Raw genomic sequence first — 15,167 nt, 5'->3', positions numbered from 1 at the left:
GTTCGGGGTGATTTTCAATTTTGCCCGACCAAGATAACGCTAGGAGATGGTGATCGCTAGCTGTCTGTTTTACAACAACAAATTTGTTAGTATTTCTAAAGATGCTATTAGACATAGAAATGTAATCAATTGTTGATTTTGAAGTACCTCTCTCCCAGGTATTCATGGGAGGTATGTCGCCTGTGATCGCACCATTTGCCATTTTTAGGTCAAGATCTTCCATGAAGGACAACCACCTCGTTCCCTCGCGATTCTTAGTGCTTATGTTCGACTCAAAGCAAGACAAATTCAAATCACCCATTACTAAAATTCCAGAAATATTGCCATGAGCAGAAATAAGTTCAAAGAGAATCGAGAGAGCGGCATAAAAGCTATCATCGATGATACCCACCGGATTACGGTAGAAATTAATGAGAGCATAAGTTTGCGAATTAAATGAAATCTTTACCAGTTGCATGAATTTGTTTGGTGCCTTCCAGGGAGAGATTTTAAAGCCCTTGCTTGCTTTCACAGCAACTATCAGGCCAGCAGTAGGTCTCCCTTTACCACCTTGTTCTGCTGGAAGCAGAATAAGCTCATGATCATCCCATGTGGGTGGGTTTACGAGCCACGTTTCTTGTAAGGCTAATATATCATATGTATTCAATTGATTAGTTAATGTCCATTGCAGGTGAGATGAACCTCGCGTGTTCCAACTAGCAAGTGAGATTTCAGTTGAGGTGGTGCATGTTCGTGGTTATGAGTGGGAGTTAGTGGGAAACAAGGAGTCAGGAAAAGACTCTTGAGTGCAAAAATTGCATACGCCAAGTGTTCAGTGGCGGATTTGACTTTATTCTTAAATACCACGTAAGATGGTTCAGCTCTCAATGTAGAGGGTAGTGTGTCCCAAAGTTTAGCGGCGAGGACTGGGAAGCTGGATCCCCCTTCTTTCTGGAGCTTGAATCTAGGTATTACCAGTGAGTGGTTTTGAGCAGTTCTTAAGGGTCCATTAGGAATATGAGTAGTGAAGCGGTTAGCAAGATAAATGGGTGCCTGGTTGGTTTTGGATTTGTGAGTGAGTGCAAGAGTTTTGAATGATCTTCTGGAGGCAATAGGGAGCCAGTGTAGACTACGTTGTGTGTCAGAGATGTGTGATTTCCTGGGGATGATGAGGGCCGACCTTATAGCATTGTTCTGGGTGACTTGGAGCATATTTATGTTTCTTAGACTGGTACCTACATATAAGGCATTACAGTAATCAATTTTGGCCATAGCCAATGAGGATGATGCAGTTAGGGCAGCTATACATGGTCTACATGCTGTTACAAGCTTGCCGGTGTAGGCTGATGCCGATACAACAGCATTTGTTTGTCTTGTGAGTGACAGAGTGGAGGCAAGGTAAATACCTAATGTTTTTGTATCCTTGGAGATGTTGATAGTATTCCCATCAATGGTAAAGGATTTGAAAGTGGGATCCAATTTCCTGAGTCTGGCGTGAGAACCTAGGATAAGTAACTCGGTTTTCACATCATTTAAGCACAATCCATGATGTGCCATCCAGGCCTGGATGACCGAGTAAACATCATTAAATGCTTTAGAGTCAATAGCATGGTTGCCTGTGATAGGGATGAGTTTCTGGGTGTCATCCGCATAGTTGCTACAGGTGACACCCAGATAGTTGAGAATATCAAAAAGCGGCTTAGTAAATACATTGTAAAGTGTTGGAGAGACGCAAGAGCCTTGTGGGACTCCACATAAGACTGGAGATGGTTCGGTAGAAGTGGTCGGTGAAAAGACACGCATAGTTTTGTTTGCTAAAAACAAACTGATCCATGATGTGGCTTCATCTGATAAGTGGGCAGCAGTTTTAAGATGTTGGCATAGAATTTGGTGGTTGACCAAATCAAAAGCTGCCGTCAGGTCAAGCAGTAAAAGTAGCGCCAATTTGCCTTTATCTTTTAGATCCTCAATTTGTGTTTTTAAGTCAATAACGGAGGTTTCTGTTCCGTTTCTAGAAGTTTGTTCGATTCAAGGTAAGCATGAATTTGTTAGTAAGCTGCCCTGTCCAAAATTTTTAGAAGGAAGGGTTCCGTGGTACTAGGTCTGTAGTTGGCCAGGTTGCTAGGATCGAGGGTAGGTTTTTTTTATTTAAGGGGATAACCTAGGCATCCTTGAGGTTGTCTGGAACAATCCCAGATTTAAAGGAAGTGTTTATGAGAGTAGTGATGAAGGGGGCAAGTTCGTGGTCCGCATCTTTAATGATAGGTGCTGGGCAGGAATCACCTTGACAATTGGAAGGTTTGAGTTTTTTAATTATATGCTCTACTTCCCATGTGGAGAGCGGTGAGAAGTTGAATGGTTTGGCAGGATGTGTTGAAGCTGTGGTATTAAATGCTGAGTTAAGTACAGGATCTGGGGTGATACTGCATTTTTTTTTATTGATTTCCGTTTGTAGAGATACAACTTTATCAAGGAGACCTTTCTGGATGTTAGTGCACCAGGAGGAATCTGTGTTGCACTGGTCTAATGGAGCTATGGGTGACTCAAGTTCTTTAAGGATCTTAAAGAGTTCTTTAGTATAAGATTCAGCCAGCAAGATACGATTTTAAGCATCCTTTTTGGCGAGGAATATAGCTTCTTTGTAGATTGATGAAGCAGTAATCAGGGAGTTTTTATTAGCGTCGGATGGAATATTTTTCCAGTGCGCCTCTGAGTTTCTTTTTGCTTTGCGGAGGACTCTGGGCTGAGAAGTAAACCACAAGCTCAGGTGAGGATGTGGTTTTGGTTTGCGCAGTTTTAGTGGTGCAATGGTGTTTAAGGCATTTAGGATAGTACAGTCATACGTGTCGACAAAGACTGTGGGATCGAGTTGGATGATGACATCTTGTTAAGAAGGGGGTGATTAAAGGGAGCCGTTTCTCCTTAATAATGTCCTTCTTGTTGCAAGTGGGGATGGCAGTTGCTATGTTTGTTTCGGTGCTTAACGGGGAGGCTTTGATGGTGAAGATTATTTTGTGGTGATCCGACCATAAGCATGGTGTTACAGACGATAGGTTAATTTTACAGTTCAAGTCTTTTAACGAGTCGAGGGTTCTACCCTTGATATGAGTAGGTTCCTGGATGTGGTGGGTGAAGCCAAGATCCATTAGAGAGTTGGCTAGGTCAAGCGCGGAGTTGTCATTTGGGTCTTGGAAACCGAGGTTGAAGTCAACGGGTAAAATAATTAGTGAGTTGGCTTTGTGTTGGTAGCAAGGATCGTGGATATATCCTCAGTGAAGGAGGAGATAGGTCCTGGAGGCCTGAAAATGGGGTGCATAGAGGCTGGATGGTTACGTGAGATAGCTAGTTACAGAGAATGCTATAACAGAGAAACAGAAACAGAGAAAAAACATTGAAAGTGTTTCAAAATAGATATTGAATGGGTTTGGTTTAAGCACTTAGCAAAACTGTTTTCACGGTTATTGTTTTCGCTGAACAAGCATTCTCTGATATGTATTCTCTGTAATCACATAGATACCACTTCCATACACAGATGGACAAAGTGTGCACTGTTTGAGAAGTGTAGCGTACTGTCAACATCACTGTGTACTACCATGAATCGAGTCAATACATTGTTTGGGTCTTCTTCACAATTTGAAAATTCATTTGGTTTTCATGTATAGCCAGGAGGATAGGCTATCAAGTTAAGAACCTGCCTCTTTTAAGTGGCAAGCATGCACTTTGCAACTTAAAATCCCAGCGGATGGTGTCATCCTTCTGAGGTCAATATTTTGAGTACCAGTAATTTGAGTAAAATAACAGCTAATAGTGTAGCTCTTGGAAGAGGGGAGGTGGAAAGTGTTAATACGAATGTGGCGGAAAGGCAACAACGGCGCTGGTAGTGCCACCAGCGCCGTTGTTACCTCTCCGCCACATCACGAGTTCTGCTTGCCGGTGCCGGACTGCACGCATGGTCTGACCAGGCGTGCAAACCGACACCCGCGAGCAGAACTCATGATTGCACCGGCACCGTTATTAACGGTGCCGGTGCAACCATGCTCCTGACCCCCATTCTGCCCTATGGGGCAGAAATGGATTGGGAGGCCGGCCATACCGGCGCCCATGAATGGGCAATTACCGGCCCATTGAACTTGTGATGGGCCGGTAATGGGCCGGTAGCGAGTTTTGCGGTAGCCGTGCCCTTAGTAAGGGCACGGCTACCGCCAAACTCGTAATGAGGCCCAATGTTAGCACATGGAAATTGTTATTGACCTCCTCTCAGACAATCAGCATGTTTAGAGTGTCGTCAATAACTACTGGTATTGACTGCATTCTGAAGATTGTGTTTTATGAAGCACACAGGGAAACAACAATGCAATTTCCATGCAAGATTTTGTTTCAACAAAACACTTCCTCTCTGGGAGAAACTTTTTTTACTGCAACATGCTAATTAACACTCAAAAGAAACAGAGAAAACACTTTGGAAAATTCTTTCACTTTCTAATAGGTATACCATTTACTTTTACATGTCAGAGCAGCATGCACGTGTTAAACCTGTTCTCACTCAACCAAGTTGCAAGTAAAATGCTTAACTTGAAGACAATCATGTTATTTAAATTCAACAGAATAAAACCACATTTAATCTACTAAATCAATTTGTCTATTTACTTCACTCTAAAAGCACCATTGTTTTTACTGAAGCACCAAATCTCCAAAACATGTGTTGCTACTACCACCATGTGCTAATATCCTTATAGACCATAGCCGTGGTCATTATCACTTGGAATAATGGCCTTTCCCCAATGTATGACCCTGGTGGCAGGTCATTATCCTGCAATAACGACACCTCCCTCAGTCTATAAGGATATATTAATGCTATCTTAACATTAATTTGATAAAAGGTGTGAAAATCTACCAAATATGGATTTGAAACTCAGGATGAACACAGACACCCTAAACACATAAGAGCTCGACCCTTTAACATGCTTCCCTCACGTCATGTAACATGAGCTGAAAAGTACTCTCAGTCACACCCCCTCGCCTTGGTTGTGAGGAGCCATCAATTCAGATTGGATTACTGATTTCATCAACTCTGTTATCAGGGTCACACAAAAGGTCATGTGCATTGTCTTCAGGAAAATCTAAGGGCGATAAGTCACAGGGCATTTGCCTCTAACGGCTGTCCAGCCCCAAAGCGAACATGACTTAAAAATAGTAACTCACTTGCTCAGTGCTCAGGAACAAGCCATTTCTGCTGGCGGGGCGCCATATTGTTTCAGCCACATAACTTGCCTACATATATTGATGTTATCCTAGCGTCCTCATTTGGGAAGCAAAAGGGGCAATTACCCCCTTGCCTGTCTTCCTCGTCGCAGTAGATCATTATTTCAGGCAGGAGTTTACCAGTGCAGAGTTAAAGTGCTGGTGATTTTGCTCACTGCCACTTATCTGCACACCCCACCAGTAAAAATTGCCAGTATTACCGGTGCCAGTAATACAGGAAAGTCCTCCTATGGGACTCCATAGAATGGGGAGTAACTGCCCTTACCGGCACTCGAAATTTGGCAGTAATTCCGCCAGACTGAGTGCCAGTAATGGGAATACAGTCTGGTGGTATTCCACCGGATTTACCGGCGGGATACCTCTAAATTTATAATGAGGCCCTGTGACTCTGAATTTAGAGAGGACTGTGACGAGGAGGACAGATCTCGCTGTAACGAAGATTTCCGGTAAGTGATAGGGCAGATAGTGTTTTAGGTTGGACCACGTTCTTCCCAGAATTGCATTCTTCTGAATGAATGTCAATAGAATTGGAGCATATCTACTTTTGGCTTTGTAGTGTTGGACAAGAGTCAAGGCGCATTGCTTCTATGCGCTGCGAAGTGCTTTCTTCTGCATGCAGCACTGTAGAACTCCCCAACATATATTCACTGTTGCCTTCTAATTCGTTCTAGACCTTGGCTTGAGAACCTAACGATTTCCTCTGCAACATGTGCAACTCATTAACCGTTAAGGATATTCGGTGTTAATTTCGAATGAGTCATTTCAACCAGTAATCATTTCGAATAAAAACGAAAGACATTGTTTGTAATGGTAATAATTTCGACCATGCATGCAGCCGCTGCGGCTGTGCATTCCACCGTGTCTTCCCGCCGCTTAGACGCTGACCCGCATGACAAGCGCATGCTCACACACCTGCCCACACAAGCGCCTGCTGCCCGCACTGGGCACAGGGCGCACCGCGCTGTGCTCTGGAGAGGGGTGTAGGCCCGCTGGGGCGCAAGGGTCGACATTAAAAGGCTTCCTGGGGGGCAGCATGCCCATTTTTGAAGGGAGACACTTTTAAAAATGAATGACTTATCTGAAAATGAGTATTCTAAGGGCGCATTTATCAGCTCGATGCGGACGAAACAGTGCTGCTGCGCAGACAGCAGCTGAAGCCTTGGAGTAAAGCAGGCATTGTGTGTGAGCAGAATCAGACAGCAGCGCCCCTCCTCCCACCAGACAGGAATATGAAACTCTCAGCTTCTGGCTGCTGCCTTTCCTCGCCTCAAACATGGGCGTAGGGGCATCCACCTCGTACACGGGTGAATCTAGTATTTCAATCCTTCAACACGCAAGCAACGGCAGAACGGCAGACAAGCCCCTCTCTGCACATAGTTTTTGTGCCCCCCCCCCTTGGCAGAGAGGGAAAGACCCAAGTGTATTCGTCATGACACAGCAGGATTGGGAGAACTCCCACAGACTGCATGCAATTATTGAACTCTGCCCCCCTTTCCACCTTCCCTGTGCGCCAGCCCAAAAATGGCCCTTGTGACCACAAATACTAGCCTGAGTAAAGGACTGCCAAAATGACCACACCACTAGGCAGTCATTTCAGCGGCTTTAATATTATGAACCAAAGCCATAGGTGTAGAATCACCTCCAGCAGCAAATATCCCGTGTGATAACTACCGCTGGTGGTAAAAAAAAAATTCAAAAAAATAGGGCCGTCAGAACACATATATGGTATATACTTTCAAAGGTCAAAAAAGCAAAGCATCTCAAAAATATGGGCATTCTCCCAACCTCAACACATTCCCATTTCTGCAGCAGCAATGGGGCACTTGGGCCCCAAACCACTACTCAATGATAGCTCAGTGTGTTCTGGTTCACGCGGGTCACCCTTCACCCAGCTGAAGTGAATTCTTCATTTGCTCAGTTCTTTCCACCATTATGGGGAAGCATTTTACCGTATAGTGGGGGGTTCTTGGCAGTAGTGCAATTGCCACCGGAATAATGCATTTGCCACCTGGGCAATCTTACCAGCTGGTGGAACTGATTATGCCTCCAGATTAAACAGAATTCCCAAGCGTCACTGCCCCAAATCGCATAAAATCATACCAGAATTCAGGACGCGGGTACTTGACACTCACTCACAAACACTCACGCTCCATCACGCATTCCCTCTGCATATCGATTCTTTATCAAGTGTTAGTCCCCTTTTGGACACCCTTTCCGATGTACTGCGATCAATTTAGTATCTAGTTGTTCATGTAATTTACATTGTATCAATGCTGATGTATCTCTTGTTCTTATTGTTGCTTATGCATTTCATGTACCCATGTAACTAAGCTGAACGTATCCTTGTATCCTGCGCCCGGATGCCCCTGGGTCTGGTGCGCATTATAAATAAATAAATAAACAAACAAACTTCCGGCCTGCACTCATCAACACTTTTGCAGCAGACTCACCCTCTTCCCCATTAACTCACCCACTCTTCGCCAGACAGATGGGTGCTCTACAAGACCGCTTTACATTATGTGGTGGTATTTTCATCTTCTGTATTGGGCAATATTTTTACCGCCGGTGATAACTGCAAGCAGCACCGGAGGCATTCACCGGAGGCATTCCAATCACCTACTTGATATTGAAGAATTAAGAAAGCAAGCTCTTCCTTGGCAACCCTACCAATATATCTTTCCTGCCAGTAACAAGGACGTAGGCTTTGCACAAATACCACACTGTGTGGCAAAACGACCACACAATCTCCCCCTATATAACACTATGAAGTTGAGCTGGGCCTTCTTCACCTTGTGGCAGTTACCACAGCTGGGGTAAGGTTACACACCTTATCTCACAAAACCTACGAAAGGTGTGTGCCTGACTAACCACAAGCAAATGAACGAAGGTTGGGATTGCATGACCATCTCCACGGTAGGCTACAAAACCACAGGGAATAGGAGCTGTGTTTCCCTACTTCAGGTGTATGAAACAATCCCCCAACATAGAGGAAAAGCCAGCAGTGATTGTTTCTACCTACTGACCACATGCTGTTTGGCTCTCCATGCACGATCACTCTCTAATCACACTGCTACCCCTGGCCTACAAAGTCATCAATGATCTTGCTCCTCAGTACCTGTCCTTGAAGCAAATGGCACACGTCAATCTCACAAAAACACCCTGCCTTCAAATGTACCACAAAAGCATGTGGTGCCTATTTACCAGCACATTTACCACATTAAGGTATCCGGTAACTCTTGTGGTTATGAAACAACCACACCAATACCAACAAACAAGGAAAGTGTGAGTTCCCCCATTACAACACAGAGTAGCACGATTCCCCGCCAGTTTAAACAAAAAAAAAAAACACAAAAGACCCGATTGAAATGATTTTGCACTGCAAAAATACACTTTGCACAGCTTCATGAATCAGGATTTGTGCCGGCAGTGCAAAGTCACTTTTCAGCAGTGCAAAGTCACGTTGTACCGTGAAAAAAAGCCCTTTCTGTCACTTCCTCAACCTACAACAGGTATAGGCAATGACTCCCCAACACATAAGGTGATTTCCTAACACCCATCACACAAGGAAAGGGAAGTACAGTGTGAGGTTTTACCACACATGCTATGCTACATTCACCCCAAACAACACAAGAAAGTGGTCCCTTCTTTGCAGCATCAGCAGTATGGAACAGCCTTCCAATCAAGCAAGAACAAAAGAGAAGCGATACAACTCTCTTCCCACACATAGGGCCACGCTTTTCTCTCTAGCTTTACGACACACACAAACACACATGCATGAATACGCTCTCACACCCAAATAAACAACAAGACAGAGGAGCGGGGCCTTTGCATCACATTGAAGAGTGGGCCTCTGGTTCCCTCTCCCTGCAGAGGTAGTAATGGAGATACTTTTCCAGCCCTATTATGATAGATATGAAGTAACCCAACCTACCCGGAAGAAGGTGTGGTGAATATACCTGCCACACGAAAAGGCATGGTGGAAACGAGCTAGAGCGTACCACTTCATTAAATGGGGGCCAGGTGCAAGCTCCACCCACAAAGAAACGGGAATGTCCATCTGATAGTACATTCAAATGAAAGAGGCACACGCAAGAGTTAAATTGACTGGAACATGCAGCCCAAGAGGTACAACTCAAATTGGCACGCAAAATCCAGCCCTCAAATGCAGCAAGTTTGAGGATGAATAATCACCATTGCACCCCTATTGCAAGCTCCTTGTTAGTTTGCCTCCTGGGAAGGCAATCATGTCTCAATCTCCTCTCTGCAGTCACGTGCATTGCAGGGAAGCAGGACTGTCCAACCCACTGCATAGCTTCTACCCAGGCTTCTACATCATGCATTGGCGTATGGGAGGGGGGCAACATCATGCCTTGGTGAATGGTATGACGCCAGCGTCCAGCACTAGGTGCTTATTATGAGAACAGCACCCTGCATTCTTTGCATAAGAGGAGGGTAGCACGAGTGGATGGGAACAATGTTACATGAGTGGCATTCTGCACTAGGTGTATGGGAGGAGGACAACATCATGCCTCAGTGAATGGGAAGACCCCAGCATCCTGCACTGTGTGCTTATTATGAGATCAACACCCTGAATTCTCTGCATTGGGGGAGGGGAGGTAGCACGAGTGGATGGGGACAATGTTACATGAGCGGCATCCTGCACTGGGTCTATGGGAGAAGGGCAACATCATGCTTGGGTGAACGGAAAGACCCCAGCATCCTGCACTGTGTGCTTATTATGAGAGCAGCACCCTGCATTCTCTGTGTAAGAGGAGGGTAGCATGAGTGGATGGGAACAATGTTACATGAGCGGCATCCTGCGTAGGGTGTATGGGAGAAGGGCAACATCATGCCATGGTGAATGGGATGACCCCAGTGTCCTGCACTGTGTGCTTATTATGAGAGCAGCACCCTGCATTCTCTTCATTAGAGGAGGGAGGGTAGCATGAGTGGATGGGAACAATCTTACATGAGCGGCATCCTGCGTAGGGTGTATGGGAGAAGGGCAACATCTTGCCATGGTGAATGGGATGACCCCAGTGTCCTGCACTGTGTGCTTATTTTGAGAGCAGCACCCTGCATTCTCTGCATAAGAGGAGGGAGGGTAGCATGAGTGGATGGGAACAATGTTACACGAGCGGCATCCTGCACTGGTTGTATGGGAGAAGGGCAACATCATGCTTGGGTGAATGGGAAGACCCCAGCATGCTGCACTGTGTGCTTATTATGAGAGCAGCACCCTGCATTCTCTTTGTAAGAGGAGGGTAGCATGAGTGGATGGGAACAATCTTACATGAGCGGCATCCTGCGTAGGGTGTATGGGAGAAGGGCAACATCATGCCATGGTGAATGGGATGACCCCAGTGTCCTGCACTGTGTGCTTATTATGAGAGCAGCACCCTGCATTCTCTGTGTAAGAGGAGGGTAGCATGAGTGGATGGGAACAATCTTACATGAGCGGCATCCTGCACTGGGTGTATGGGAGAAGGGCAACATCATGCTTGGGTGAACGGGAAGACCCCAGCATCCTGCACTGTGTGCTTATTATGAGAGCAGCACCCTGCATTCTCTTCATTAGAGGAGGGAGGGTAGCATGAGTGGATGGGAACAATCTTACATGAGCGGCATCCTGCGTAGGGTGTATGGGAGAAGGGCAACATCATGCCATGGTGAATGGGATGACCCCAGTGTCCTGCACTGTGTGCTTATTTTGAGAGCAGCACCCTGCATTCTCTGTGTAAGAGGAGGGTAGCATGAGTGGATGGGAACAATCTTACATGAGCGGCATCCTGCACTGGGTGTATGGGAGAAGGGCAACATCATGCTTGGGTGAACGGGAAGACCCCAGCATCCTGCACTGTGTGCTTATTATGAGAGCAGCACCCTGCATTCTCTGTGTAAGAGGAGGGTAGCATGAGTGGATGGGAACAATCTTACATGAGCGGCATCCTGCGTAGGGTGTATGGGAGAAGGGCAACATCATGCCATGGTGAATGGGATGACCCCAGTGTCCTGCACTGTGTGCTTATTATGAGAGCAGCACCCTGCATTCTCTTCTTTAGAGGAGGGAGGGTAGCATGAGTGGATGGGAACAATGTTACATGAGCGGCATCCTGCATAGGGTGTATGGGAGAAGGGCAACATCTTGCCATGGTGAATGGGATGACCCCAGTGTCCTGCACTGTGTGCTTATTTTGAGAGCAGCACCCTGCATTCTCTGCATAAGAGGAGAGAGGGTAGCATGAGTGGATGGGAACAATGTTACACGAGCGGCATCCTGCACTGGTTGTATGGGAGAAGGGCAACATCATGCTTGGGTGAATGGGAAGACCCCAGCATGCTGCACTGTGTGCTTATTATGAGAGCAGCACCCTGCATTCTCTGTGTAAGAGGAGGGTAGCATGAGTGGATGGGAACAATCTTACATGAGCGGCATCCTGCGTAGGGTGTATGGGAGAAGGGCAACATCTTGCCATGGTGAATGGGATGACCCCAGTGTCCTGCACTGTGTGCTTATTTTGAGAGCAGCACCCTGCATTCTCTGCATAAGGGGAGGGAGGGTAGCATGAGTGGATGGGAACAATGTTACACGAGCGGCATCCTGCACTGGTTGTATGGGAGAAGGGCAACATCATGCCATGGTGAATGGGATGACCCCAGTGTCCTGCACTGTGTGCTTATTATGAGAGCAGCACCCTGCATTCTCTGCATTAGAGGAGGGTAAGTAGCACGAGTGGATGGGAACAATGTTACATGAGCGGCATCCTGCTGTTACTGTCTGCCGGTAGGGAAGTATTTGAAGAAGGCACCGTCTTGCATTGGGTGCAAGGCAGGGGGCATAATCCCCATTGGGTCTATGTGAGATAAGCATCATCTTTCATTGGATGTAAGGGAGGAGCACACCATCATGCATGGAGTGTGCGCAAGGGGAAGAGTGCCCTGCTTTTGGTGGATTGGCCAAGGGCAGCATACGCACTGGACTCAATGGAGGAAGGCAGCACGAGCATCCTCCAGCACTGGCTGTATGAGAAGAGGACAGTATCCCGAATTGCGTGCATTGGAGGATGGCAACATTGTGCCTTGATTCGTCCGGCATCTTGCATTTCCTAAATGGGAGAACAGCAGCATCCAGCGCTGGGCAAATGGGGGTGGGCGGTCCTTACCCTCGATGTGGGTGCATGGGGGACAGTCCGTACCATGCACTGGGTGTTCTGGAGACGGGGGGTATAATCATTGCTCTGGATGGTGGGAGGGAGCTCTCTCCTGCATTGGGAGCATGTGAGGGCCGAAGCATTTGTGGCATCAACTATTGGTGGAAGAGAGACGGGGTGAAGGGCATGACATGGGTGGATTGGGAGGTGATGACCATAAGAAGCACGGTGCATTGAGAGATGCAGAGGAGCCCCGGAAGCACATAGCATATACTGGATGGGACGAATGCAGAATGGAAGCACCCTGGGTTGCTCCTCTGGGCAGAGGGCATTCTCCTACATTGGGTGGATGAGCAGAGGGCAGCAACCCTCGTTGAGTGCACGGGGGAGGGCATCGCTGGCCATTGTGTGCTGCGTCGTAAGAGAGTGCGCGATCAGCCTGTCACTTGGGCTCCACGGCTTGTAACAGCATGGGGCATCCCACGCCTCAAGGTCTGGGGGCGTGGGGGTGGGGGGGTTCGTCTAGAGGCACATGTCATGGGCGGGATGGCGAATTAGAACTCGCGCCACGCGCAGGGGAAGCCTGAGTGGGCGAAGCAGGCGGTACCCGGCATGATAGTACTACCAAGGACCGACACCTAAAAACACCTCCCCAGCGGAGAGACAGCGCTAGCCCCGCCCCTTCTGGACACCCAATGGCAACGTAGCTGGCGCTTGCCCCACGCAGCAGAGCCCAGCCTAGGCACCAGAGCAGGGCCGGGTCCGCCATACACGGGAGGCAGCACCTGATATTCGGGGTTCATCGAGAAAGCGAGCGAGAGAGAGATAAAGAAAGAGAGAGAGAGAGAGAGAACTCGGCAGGTGTAAAGTGAGGTCGAAATGGGACTGATTCAATAACGCATTCCTAGTGGTAGCAATCTGGCCCCTTAAACACAAACAACCAAAAATATTGTCGAGTGCCGTGAAGAAATCACCCCAGAAAGCAACCTGCTGAATATGTAAATTACTTCGAAATCCCCTCTCCTCGGTGCGCCTCCCTCAACCCCTCCATCCCCGCTCTCTTGTGCGTGTTGAAGCCCCTGGACAAGCAGTGCAAGTGGGGGGTGGGAGAGGGCCACGAGAGGAGCTCTTGCAGCAAGCATATCCGCATACAAAAACACCGAGAGGAGCAAAGCGCCGCACCACAACCGCCACACCACCACAAGAAGCCGCAATCTGCGCCAGCACGCCCGGCCCCGCAGAGGGCTTCTGAGCGCAGCCACTGCCATGTACGCATGAGGGGAGGGGGGCTTCGGGGTACAGGTGCAGCTGTACTGCCTTGCAGAACGAGGGATGATGCACACGCACACAGCAGGTGGGCTAAGAAAAGCGACCCACTTTCCGCCGCTCTGACATTGGCTTACCATCACGCAGCATCCACGCGCCCTGCCCCGGTTTTCCTGGTGGCGTGGAGAGGGGCCCAGGGTGCGATGTCCCGGCGCACAGACGTGTGCACCCAGGCGGAGAGCTGGCTCGGGGAAAGATCCACAGTCGGCGGGCGGCAGCAAGCTATCCCCACCGCAGCACACACGCTGCGCTGCCTGCTTTCCTCGGCACGGACGGACGGAGACACGCAGGAGTGTCCTCGGGGGCGGGAGGGTATACACACATTAAGCGAGCTGGCTCCCCACAGCGACCCACCTGCAGGAGCGGCTTACCATCCTACATGGTCCGAGCGCCCCTGCCCGGTGCTCATGGCATGGGCAAGGGGGAGGGATGCGCGGTCTGTGCGCACGAGGGGGTGAGCACACTGACAGCAGGCTGGCCCAGCATTCAGCGGAGCCTCCTTGGAAGTACCCAGGCTCCCCAGCCTGGAATGCACTGGATGGGGAGAGGGTGGGTTGTGGTGTCGTGTTGGGATCCGCGCCGAATATCATCCACTTTCACTAGCAGTTTACCATACTGCAGGATCCCGAGCTCCCATCATCCTCCGGCTCATCAGAGACCCAAAACAGAGGCAAGCACAGGAGCCCCCGGGTCCAGTCCCTCCTCCTATTCCTCAAGCGGCTGAGGATCCCACTTGCCCAGCGCCGACCACTTCCATCCGCAGGATCCGGTGGCGTCCCCGGGTACCCGGCACTCGGAGGCGCACACGCACGGGTTACAATGAACGGGCAGGCACCAATCCCGCACTGCCTGGGAATGACAGGCTCGCATGCATTCAAAGTCGGCCTGTACCACTCAGGCGGAGGAGGAAGGGGGAGCCAGGAATCCAAGCTCCAAGTGGATGCTGCTCCTCCACGGCTCCATCACCAAGTGGAGCACAGTGCCGCCGGTCCACCCCCACCGGCTGCACCCGGCGCCTCGTGCTTCAGCCTTTGAAGGCGCCCCTTGCTCCACCACAGTGGCACACATGCATACAGACAGCGCCTTCGCGGCTTACCTGTCAACTCATGGCGCAGGCCAAATTATTCCCAAAAGTAGCCGCCGTTTCGCCTTTTATTAGGACAAAATACGTGCGTAGCCTTACGGGCACATTACACACAGGCACACATTCTCTCTGAAATACACAAGTTTTAGATAATGGAATCATTTGACAATATCCTATGACAGCTACATTTGCTTTACAATACCGAAAACACATATTTTCCGGCTAGTCGTATTTATTTTTTGGGTATATGTTTTTACTAATTTGTACTTATGCACGCGAATGGGCAAAGGGCTAGGGAAAAGGGCACGCAGTTGCTTGCACTTCGGTAGAACGGGAGTAAAACGGATCCTGGGCGCGTGAGAGAG

The 15,167-nt window shown here is 48.5% G+C and overlaps 1 protein-coding gene across 11 annotated transcripts in view; it reads right to left on the bottom strand.

The window, feature by feature from the left end:
• The window catches only part of TENM4 (teneurin transmembrane protein 4), a 2,472,585-nt gene extending 2,457,926 nt beyond the window's left edge, over positions 1–14,659 (bottom strand). For 7 of the 11 annotated variants that reach the window (XM_069639906.1, XM_069639908.1, XM_069639907.1 and 4 more), the window contains exon 1: positions 13,796–14,659. The gene's annotated coding sequence lies outside the window, so the exon portion shown is untranslated. The remainder of the gene's footprint in view (positions 1–13,795) is intronic. The other 4 variants (XM_069639909.1, XM_069639912.1, XM_069639915.1 and 1 more) reach the window with 1 other exon arrangement.
• Between the last annotated feature and the right edge of the window lie 508 nt (positions 14,660–15,167).

This window comes from Ambystoma mexicanum, chromosome 7q, assembly GCF_040938575.1.
Source record: "Ambystoma mexicanum isolate Mex_15411 chromosome 7q, UKY_AmexF1_1, whole genome shotgun sequence".
NCBI classification, from domain to species: Eukaryota; Metazoa; Chordata; class Amphibia; order Caudata; family Ambystomatidae; genus Ambystoma; species Ambystoma mexicanum.
The sequence above is the reverse complement of the archived record's forward strand: the minus strand, read 5'-3'. Positions and strand labels throughout refer to the sequence as shown.